At 40.0% G+C, this 9,428-nt stretch overlaps 1 long non-coding RNA gene across 1 annotated transcript; it reads left to right on the forward strand.

Moving 5' to 3' along the window:
• The first annotated feature begins 5,085 nt into the window (after positions 1-5,085).
• LOC146513015 (uncharacterized) lies at positions 5,086-8,131 on the forward strand. The gene is made up of 3 exons (XR_014875610.1): positions 5,086-5,145; positions 5,732-6,306; positions 7,060-8,131. It is a non-coding gene; the product is annotated as an uncharacterized LOC146513015 (long non-coding RNA).
• The last annotated feature ends 1,297 nt before the right edge of the window (positions 8,132-9,428 follow it).

The raw sequence follows: 9,428 nt of genomic DNA on the forward strand, positions 1-9,428 counted from the left end.
ACTTTTCAAAGCAACTCAGATTTTGTTTTTAACAAGTAGCAGTTTAAGACCTCCTGGCCTCACTCTGATTAATAATGATTGTTGATTAATAATAACTACAGTGAAAATATAGTGTCTCACCCCACATTGCCTTTACAGCTTTGTAGTGTAATTTCTTCGTATATTCTCCAATTTTTAGCAGTTCTGGGCCAATCTCCTTTTCTATTTCGATATTTCCTTTAACCATGGTAAATGGTAAATGGCCTGTATTTGTATAGCGCTTTTACTAGTCCCGCCTAGGGACCCCAAAGCGCTTTACACGTCCAGTCATCCACCCATTCACTCTCACATTCACACACTGGTGGAGGCAAGCTACAGCTGCCCTGGGGCAGACTGACAGAAGCGAGGCTGCCATATCGTGCCATCGGCCCTTCTGGCCAACACCAGTAGGCGGTAGGTGAAGTGTCTTGCCCACAACGACCGAGACTGTCCGAGCCGGGGCTCGAACCGGCAACCTTCCGATTACAAGGCGAACTCCCAACTCTTGAGCCACGATCGCCATGACCATCATTCATTCAAAACCTTAGAAATTTCAGTTTCCACACCACTGAAACCATGAGATGATATTATGATGGTGTTACCCGAGTGGGTGAGTGCAGTTACACACCATTTTACACACCAAAAAGAGTTTAAGTGAAGCTAAATGATTTCAGAATGGATTATGTAAAAAAACAGCTTCATGTGGTTTTAGGTAAATAATAATACAATATTAATTTTATCACTTAGAAATACTAAGTGATACTGAACTCTTAGTCTCTCCATAAAGAAAATAAATAATGAAATCTTCATCACCTGAAAGATTTAAAGAGCTGGAGTGATGTTAAACATCCAGTTTATGGATACGTAGGCCCCAGAATGTATGAGAATGATTTTGACACAGAAAGACAATCAGATGTGATTGATTTTGTTGTTTTTCAGCTTTTCAAGTTCATCTTTTTCTTTTTCTATAATTCTTTGTTTTCTTTCATTCAGCTCTTTGAGTAGTTTGTCTTTTTAATGTGAGCATTCGTGTAGTTTGTTGTTTGGTATACTCTTTTACTCTTTGGTATATTTTTCCTGTTGTATTTCGTTTTCATGCTGTTCTTTTGCTTCAGCTCCTCATTCTGTTTTTCTATGAGTCTTTAAAGTCATTGGTGTATTTCACTCTGAAATTATATGTCCTCCTCTTTATCATTTTTTTCATACTCTCCATTTTTCTCTTTTTTTGCTTTTTTCTTTTTGTTTTTTTTTTCCAATTTGATCTACTTTTCTTTTGTTTTCATATTTCTCTATTTCCTGCTTAAAATCTTGAAGCTTTGTAAGTATTTTTTTCCTCTTGTTTCTCCATTTCTTCTTTCATTTCTTTTTCTTTCTGACTTGAGACTTCTTGTAATAGATTGCACTCTCCAGTATGTTTTTTCTTTTGTTGTTGTATTTTATAATTTTTTTCATGTCCTCCATTTTTCTCTTGTAGCTTTCCTCTAATTCATTTTGTTCTTTTTCTTCAAGCTCTCTTCTGATTCGATCTTCTTTTGTTTTTCATATTTTTCTCTTCTGCTCCAATTCCTCTTGGAGCTTTTTCTGCTTTTCTTCCTCCTCCTGACATGTTTAATTTCTCTCTGCTGATTGTCCTGCAATTTTCTTTCTTTCTTCTCCCAGTACTCTTGTTTTTCTTGTCTTTGTGTTCTCTTCAGTGAAGATGAGGAATGTTTCTTTGTTTTTTTGCACCACGTCTTCAGTCTTCTTCATTAACACTTTGAGGTCATTGGTAAACATGTTGTAGTGTCTTCCAACACAGTCCTGAAGGAGCTCGACACGCTGGTTTCTTCCCACTGATGTCTGTATGCGCTGATGTTATTTAACCCAATGTGCTGCTTAAAATCATATTAGTAACATGTATAAAAGAGGATTTACTTTTTCTGCTCTTAAGAAGGTGAGTGCCAGCTACATACAGGGCTCCAGGACAACCATAAAGCCTGGAGCGACGCAACCTCGTCCACATTTGGCTTCTACAGGCTAACCCACTAGCAGGTGAACATAGGGAGCTAGGTGCGCTCCCTTGGGATTCAACCAGCGCCACTGTTTTTGTGGAGTGTTTTTGTAAACATGGAGAAAAAAGATGGAAGAAACCGATCTGAATTTCCCGTCTCCTGCCTCCGATGATCACTGTGACCTCAGAGGGCAACTGGTCTGCGAAGCTGGAACTGGAGTGAGGGAGAGAGGAGTCATCATCCAGCTTAAAAGAAAACATCCGGGTAAAGTGATGTGGATCAGTGGATAAACTCGTCTCCGCTTTCAAAGGAGACACTTAGAGAGAGCCACTAGAGTACTTTTAAATACAGGAACATTTTTAAAGGACAAACATCAACATCCAACTTTGACTGTAAGACAAACAAAGCATTGCATGTATGTTTTCAAACCGCTCCTCAGATGGGCAGGATATCACTACTGGACTGTCCAACCTGCCAGCTTCAAGAAAGGACAGAGACAAGAACAGAGCAGCATTCAGGGACCACCACACATGAGCCTGTTCCTGCAACATTCAGCATCTGATCCTTGTTCGTTTGTGTGCTTCTGCGTTTGGTTTGTTACCTAACTACACGAACTATAACGCAGTCCCTCTAAACACATGCTGCCATCCATTTCTAACTACCTGGTTACTTCCTGTCAGTATTTTACAAACCATGTGGTCACCTGACCTAACTCTGCTTCTTCTTGTTCCCTTTAATGTTAAAGTGTCAAATGTCAAACTACACCAGTGCACTGGGATGTTTCCCCAACTCGTGCCAGACGCTGTTCCTGCCTGTGAAGGTAACATCACCAGAGACAGCCCGCCTACCTCAGGACCTCGCCAAGTCACGTATTGATCACGGTGATTATGAAGATGACAGCGAGTGGAAGACTGTAAAAATCCACCACCAGAATGTTTAGATGCTTTCTAATTATTAATGAGTATCGTGTTTGTGTGGTTTGGGTTTTGCTTTTTTGGCCTCATTTGGTACTAACAAAGGTCTCCAAGCTCAGTTTACATTCTGTATGTGTTTTCATCTTTAGCAGCCACACTCTGACTGCACTTAAAAAAACACAAACTTTTAAATATTGAAGGGGTTTAGGTAGAGCTGGCTTATGAATTACTATGAGCACTTACCATACTGTACTTGTACAACATGTTTTTGTATGAGACAGATTTGTAACAGAGGCCTTAGTCTCAGTAAGTTTGAAGTCCTTTCCTGATTTATTTTGCAATCTCTGCTCTTTCATTGATGATAATTCAGTGCTGCTTCCCTTTGTCCCCTCCCACATCACCTTGTTAAATTTTTCAGTGTCTAGTTTTTTGTTGTTTTTTTTATTTCTGTTTGAATTCATTGTGTGCTTGAGTCTGCAGACTGTTTGACAAAAAATAATCCAACTAGAGCCCTTAGATCTGCAGATTAGTTGCTTCTGACTATCCCCAGAACTAGACGGAAAAACAGAGGTGACCGAGCTTTTGCGATCGCTGCACCCAAACTCTGGAACACTCTGCCCCTTCACATTAGGTCTTCGCCAACAGTCGACATTTTTAAAACCCGCTTGAAAACACATTTGCACTCTCTAGACTAGTCTGTTAGAAAAATTACTATGTACAGCACTTTGGCTCAACCTGTGTTGTTTTTAAATGTGCTTATGAATAAATTTTGATTTGATACTGTAATGAGTACAGTTTATAAATAAATACTATATTGAATACTGTTTATAAATAACTACAGTGCAAGTGTCCATGAGTGTTAACAGCACAGCTAACCTTCATTCAGGGTGGAGGTAGGGCCTGTAGAGTGGGCAGTTATAATGAAGCACTTTATTTGTAAGTTCATGTTACTCTTTATGTTTTTGGCAGATGTCACCAAGACGACTGTGTTAAAAGGCTGACATGACAAAAACTGGTTCACCCGAAAGACAAAACGCCAAAACACAGACTTAACAATGTGGTGTATGCCGTACAGTGCAGCGAGGAATGCCCAGACCTCTACATTGGAGAGACCAAACAGCCACTTCACAAGCGCATGGCACAACACAGAAGAGCCACCTCAACAGGACAAGACTCAGCTGTCCATCTGCATCTTAAGGATAAAGGACACTCTTTCGAGGATGCCAATGTTCACATTTTGGACAGAGAGGACAGATGGTTTGAAAGAGGAGTGAAAGAAGCCATCTATGTCCACTGTGAGCGACCATCTTTGAACAGAGGCGGTGGTTTACGACACCAACTCTCTGCCATCTATAATCCAGTTTTGAGATCCCTTCCCAGACGCCTTAACGCCCACTCACACCCTGGGCCATCTGACCTCAGGAATTCACATGATAAGGTGGGGCCAGGTTTCACAATGAACTCACCCGAAACTCTGGCTGATTGGGACCCACACCCAGTTCCACACCTTGGCTCAGGCGATTAGAGGATCATCAGGGGGTCCTTTTGTCCCTCTGTGGGGGGACACTCCCGCTAGGTTTATATCTGGGACTCTCCACCATTTGACCTTAGAACTGAAGAAGCCTCTCGGATGAGAGGTGAAACGTCTTCAAGTAACTTAAAGAAGTCCAGACGCTTTTCTTTGTAAGGAGTATAAAGTACAGATTAGTTTTTTTTTAATGTCGGGAGTGTTAGGGTCCCTGGGTCGTCGACCCAGTGTTTTGTGTTTTTGGTTCTTTGATTTTGTTATTTCATTATATTCTAGCTTTGCTTTATGGGTTTTAGGATTATTCTTAGTTTAGGTTCTCTGGGTGGGGTTTGGTTAGTTTTAGTGTTCTGGTTTTCTGTCTGTGTTCCATAGTTGCTGTCTCCCCTGTCTGCTGTATCCCCACGTCCAGTCAGTGTCTGTGTCTGCCCTGGTCCCATGTCTCTGTTCCCTTTGTTATAGTGCCTGCCTGTGAGTCTGTGTTATGTTTCCTGTTTTACTTTGAAAGTCCATGTCTGATGTTAATGTGTCTGGTTTTGCTTCCCCTTGTCTCGTTAGGCCTGATTTGCCCCAGCTGTGTTTCCCTCCTGTTACCCTTTCCCTGATTGCTCCCTCTGTGTATTTAAGCCCTGTGTTTCTTTGTGTCTGTGTCGTGATCTACTCTCATTTATGCTGTGTGTTCCAGCTGCCTGTTCATGTAAGTTTATTTGGATTTTTGTTACGTTTTGCCATCCAGCAATAAAAGCTGAGTTTTGAGTTACTTTCCGCCTCCGAGTGTCTACACATTGGGTCCTTCTACTTCCACTCCTGCCTGCACACAGCCCTAACCTGACAGGGAGTAAATGTTAAAAAACAACAACCTTAGTTTACAGACTCTTAACTGAACCAAGCTTGCAACTATTATACTGGATTTATTATCATTGAATAAACTAGCAAATTATATAAATATATGATAGTAAACAGGGGAAAGAAATATAAGAAAGTATAGACCTGGTAAACATGTTTAACTATTCTGTGTTAGCATGCTAGCATTAATATTTGTGTAAAGCAGTGTGGATGGGCATGATTTTAGTGTGTTTGAACAGTCATTCGTTATTTTTAACACCAGGTTGGATGTAATGTGTTACTGTTACCAGTAGGTGGTGACAAGAGACCTTTAGGCGTTTGGTGCCACGCTCCACCATCAGGTTTAAAATTAGTGTTAATGGAGGGACTTTGAAGGTTCAGTTTGTTCAGCGTCTGCATTTCACTCACTGCCTGTGTTTGTATCTCTGTCGCTGCAGGACCAACATGGAGCGAGAAGTCAGCGCTCTCAGGAGGCCGACAAACCTCACAGAAAGGGAGAGAAAAACTACAGCTGTGACGAGTGTGGGAAGGATTTTTCTCGCAAAGCTTCACTAACAATGCATCAAGTCATCCACACTGGAGAGAGACCGTTCAGCTGTGACTTGTGTGGAAAGTCTTTTCCCTGGGATAGTTGACTAAGAAAACACCAACTCGTCCACAGTGGAGTGAAAGCGTACAGCTGTGATCAGTGTGACAGAGCTTTTGATCGCAGTTGCAGCTTACATAGGCATCTGGTTACCCACTCTGGACATATAGCTGTGACATTTGTGGAAAAACTTGGCGAGACAGCCGAAATAGACACCTACGCATTCACACCAGACATGTTGTGTACTGGTGTGATCAGCGTGGCAAACAGTTTATAACAGATGTACAGTTACAAAGCCACATGTTTACCCACGCTGAGGAGAAACCTTATAAATGTGACCTGTGTGAGAAGACTTTTAAAGCTCCACATTACCTGAGACTACACCAACAGATCCACACCAGAAAGAGACTCTACAGTTACTGTGAGGTATGTATGTTTATTTTTATCATATAATTTTAGCCTGACTGTTTAGGAAAACTCAGCTCATTAAATTGTGTTAACATGTTGGAAATTCTACTGGAAGCTCTGAGTGATTAGTCAGATCTTAATTTCATTTATGGTTTTTGCTTACACAGTCATGAAAAACTAAAATTGCTGTGATTTAATCTTCAGGGAGTTTCATGGTTTTGTTGTTATTTCAGCATAAATGACCTTTGGTTTACAGGCTTATTCCTCTGTCAGGTGTACGTGGAATACAATAAAGTACAAAACTAAACCATACAGTAATCTTCTCTTATGTTAACAAAGTTGTATCGTTACATATTGGCATTGTAGTACTTTAGCTGTAGTATCACTGCTTCCTTGTAGCTCGAGTACTTTTAGACATCAGTGTTAAAATACTCATTTAATATTATCATTGCAGTGTCATGGGGGTAGTAGTGTTTTTTCTTGTGTCCCAATCAGCTGAGTACTGTAACTGCACAGTAGCAGTGTTTCTAATGCAGTATTAAATTAGTATTATTGGAGTGTTACATTAGTAGTTTAGCACTGTGTTGGTACCCTGAAAATATTAGCATGGTGTAACATTAAATAAGTATTACTGTAGTATTATGGTGGTAGTATTGTAGTTATCGTAGCCCTGTGTAATTGGACGTTGGCAGAGATGCTCTTTATTTCAGGTGACGTTAACAATACAAATGTTGAAGGACTGACTTCCACTGTCTTTGTGTCTTTGTTTAGAAGCAGAGCGGTGCAGATGGGTCCAGTTCTCAACCCTGTCATCGCTGTGGTGGTGGGAAAGACTTTTGTTGTGACCTTTGTGGAAAATCTTTCAGTCATGCAAAGAGCCTAAAAATACATCAACACTGGAGACAAACTGAAATACTGCAAAGAATGTAGGAGAAGCTTCACCAGATCAAATGAGTTAAAACACCATGAAGTCATTCACAGTGGGGTTAAAAAGCACCTCTGTGATCAGTGTGGGTCATCGTTCACCACTGCAGGTGAGCTTAAAACACAAACGAGTCCACACAGGAGAGAAACCATACAAGTACACACACGGTCACACACGCACAGCTGTGTGTGTGACAAGACTTTCAGGAATCTTAGTTCATACTCCGAACACAAACGATCCCAGACTGCAGATAAACTGTTTCACTGCTACAAATGTGCAAAAACGTTCACTTCACTATCTGTTCTGTGCAAACATCAGCGTGATCACTGTGAATCTGGTGTCAGGGTCAGACTTAAAACTGTTGAGGTCAGGCTCCACAGAGTTCAGCTGGAACCTCATGTAAAGAACTGATGAGGCTGCTGTAAATATAAATGTTCCTGCAGTTACATCTTAAGCTTTCTAAACTCTTCTACTTTAGTGTGGTTAGCTTTTTGTTTTTTTTGTTGGAAGACGAAAGCTTGTTATGTAAAATAGTTTTTATTGAATGCATTTTGATCCATGTGTTCTGTAGGTGTTCTTTGTTCAGGCTGTCTGTGATATGAAACTTTGCAACGGTTAAATAAAAAATGAAAATGTTAAATAAAGAAATGGTTTAATGACAGCTTGAGCCATGATGTCATTTCCTGTATTTCAGAGTAAAGACTCGAGGGATGAATGGAAACATGTTTACAGTCAGAGTCAGATTAAATATTTTCAGTGACCCAGATGGAGGTTTATCAGAGGACACTTGGCTTTCCTTCCCTCACACTGAACAGGGTTCCTGCAGCTTATTACAAACTCTGATCTTAAATTTAAGAAAAATAAGATCTTTAAAATCTTGTATTTCTTTTTATCAAACTTGCTGTAGGTGTTAAAACTTCTGATTTTCTTTTTAAATTTTTTTAGGGAAAATAATCTTTTATAGTTGTGGTTTCATTTGCTCAGAGTTTATCAGCATTTCCTGATACAAGGCAGGATGGATCCATGTTTTTTTTTTTTTTTTTTTTTTTTTAAGACAAATTCTGAAGCTAAAATCTCAATGTTACAGAGATTGAAAATGTTGCCTGATCTGATGGGTCTCAATCTTCTGTTGTCCCCTTTTGTGGACAACAGAAGATTGAAAATGTGGAAGGAGGACAAACTGGGACATCTCAGGTCCAGTTTACCTCCCGGGTACGTCAAGCTCTTCTAATTGTTCCAAACACGGAAAGCTTTTAGGAACATTTAAAGTTTGTTTGGTTTTTAAGTAAATTTTGTGGAAGCTTCAGTCTGAGATGATGGTTACAGAAACTGCAAGGATGACGTTTCGTACTTATTTGATATAGAGAAGTGAGTCACCAGAGAATGGACACATGTATGTTAGTCATGCTGGAGATGGTTTTTGTGTCACAAAAGACTTCAAAAAATATTCAGACTCACAGACATAATAATGATCAGAAAAGCATAACAAGCATACGGACGCAACTCCAATTTTTTTTTTTCTCCTTTTCATGCATGAGAGCAGATTTTAAGAGAAATGCATTGTCAAAGACTGCTACGGTAGCAACCGAGCCAGCTAACACACCTGGTCAGGAAACATGAAAGTACTAAGTGCTGGTTAGTACTTTCAAAATAAGAGTGTGGGGATCGTCTACTAGTAAATCAATCGTGAGCGCTCGTGTTGCCTCAGATGGATAAATAGAAATAAGTCAGTAGGTAGATGCCTGACCTTACTTGTATTATCCACATGATTAACAAAGCTCAGTAATGCACCGATGAATCCCCCTAAAAACAGAGGGCTCGATTACATACAGCTCAGCCTTCGTAGCATAATGTGCCACAAATGTTAATGACTAACATGTGCCTTATCTGTACACTAGTTTGCTATTACAAATGCTACAGATTCGAGATCAAATCCCAGAAACATTAAAGGGTCTGGGCACTAGGGTAGCTTTGCATGATTCACAGTGTAAAATAATCCTGATGGTGGGAGTATCGTGGAAACGCTTTCTGTAGTGCTTTTAAAAAAACAGTCATTTTCATTGAGGCAAATACCTCTGTCCTCATTAGTGTTTAAATATTAACTGGAGACTCTTTGAGTGAGGACTTTTTTTGGTGCCAGAAGCTTTCCAGTGTCTCTTTGGAATTTTCATGTTCAGCTTTCATTGTGGTGTAAAGTGACAGAACCATCACTGAC

The sequence above is a fragment of the Neolamprologus multifasciatus genome, chromosome 8, assembly GCF_963576455.1.
Source record: "Neolamprologus multifasciatus chromosome 8, fNeoMul1.2, whole genome shotgun sequence".
Taxonomy (NCBI): Eukaryota; Metazoa; Chordata; class Actinopteri; order Cichliformes; family Cichlidae; genus Neolamprologus; species Neolamprologus multifasciatus.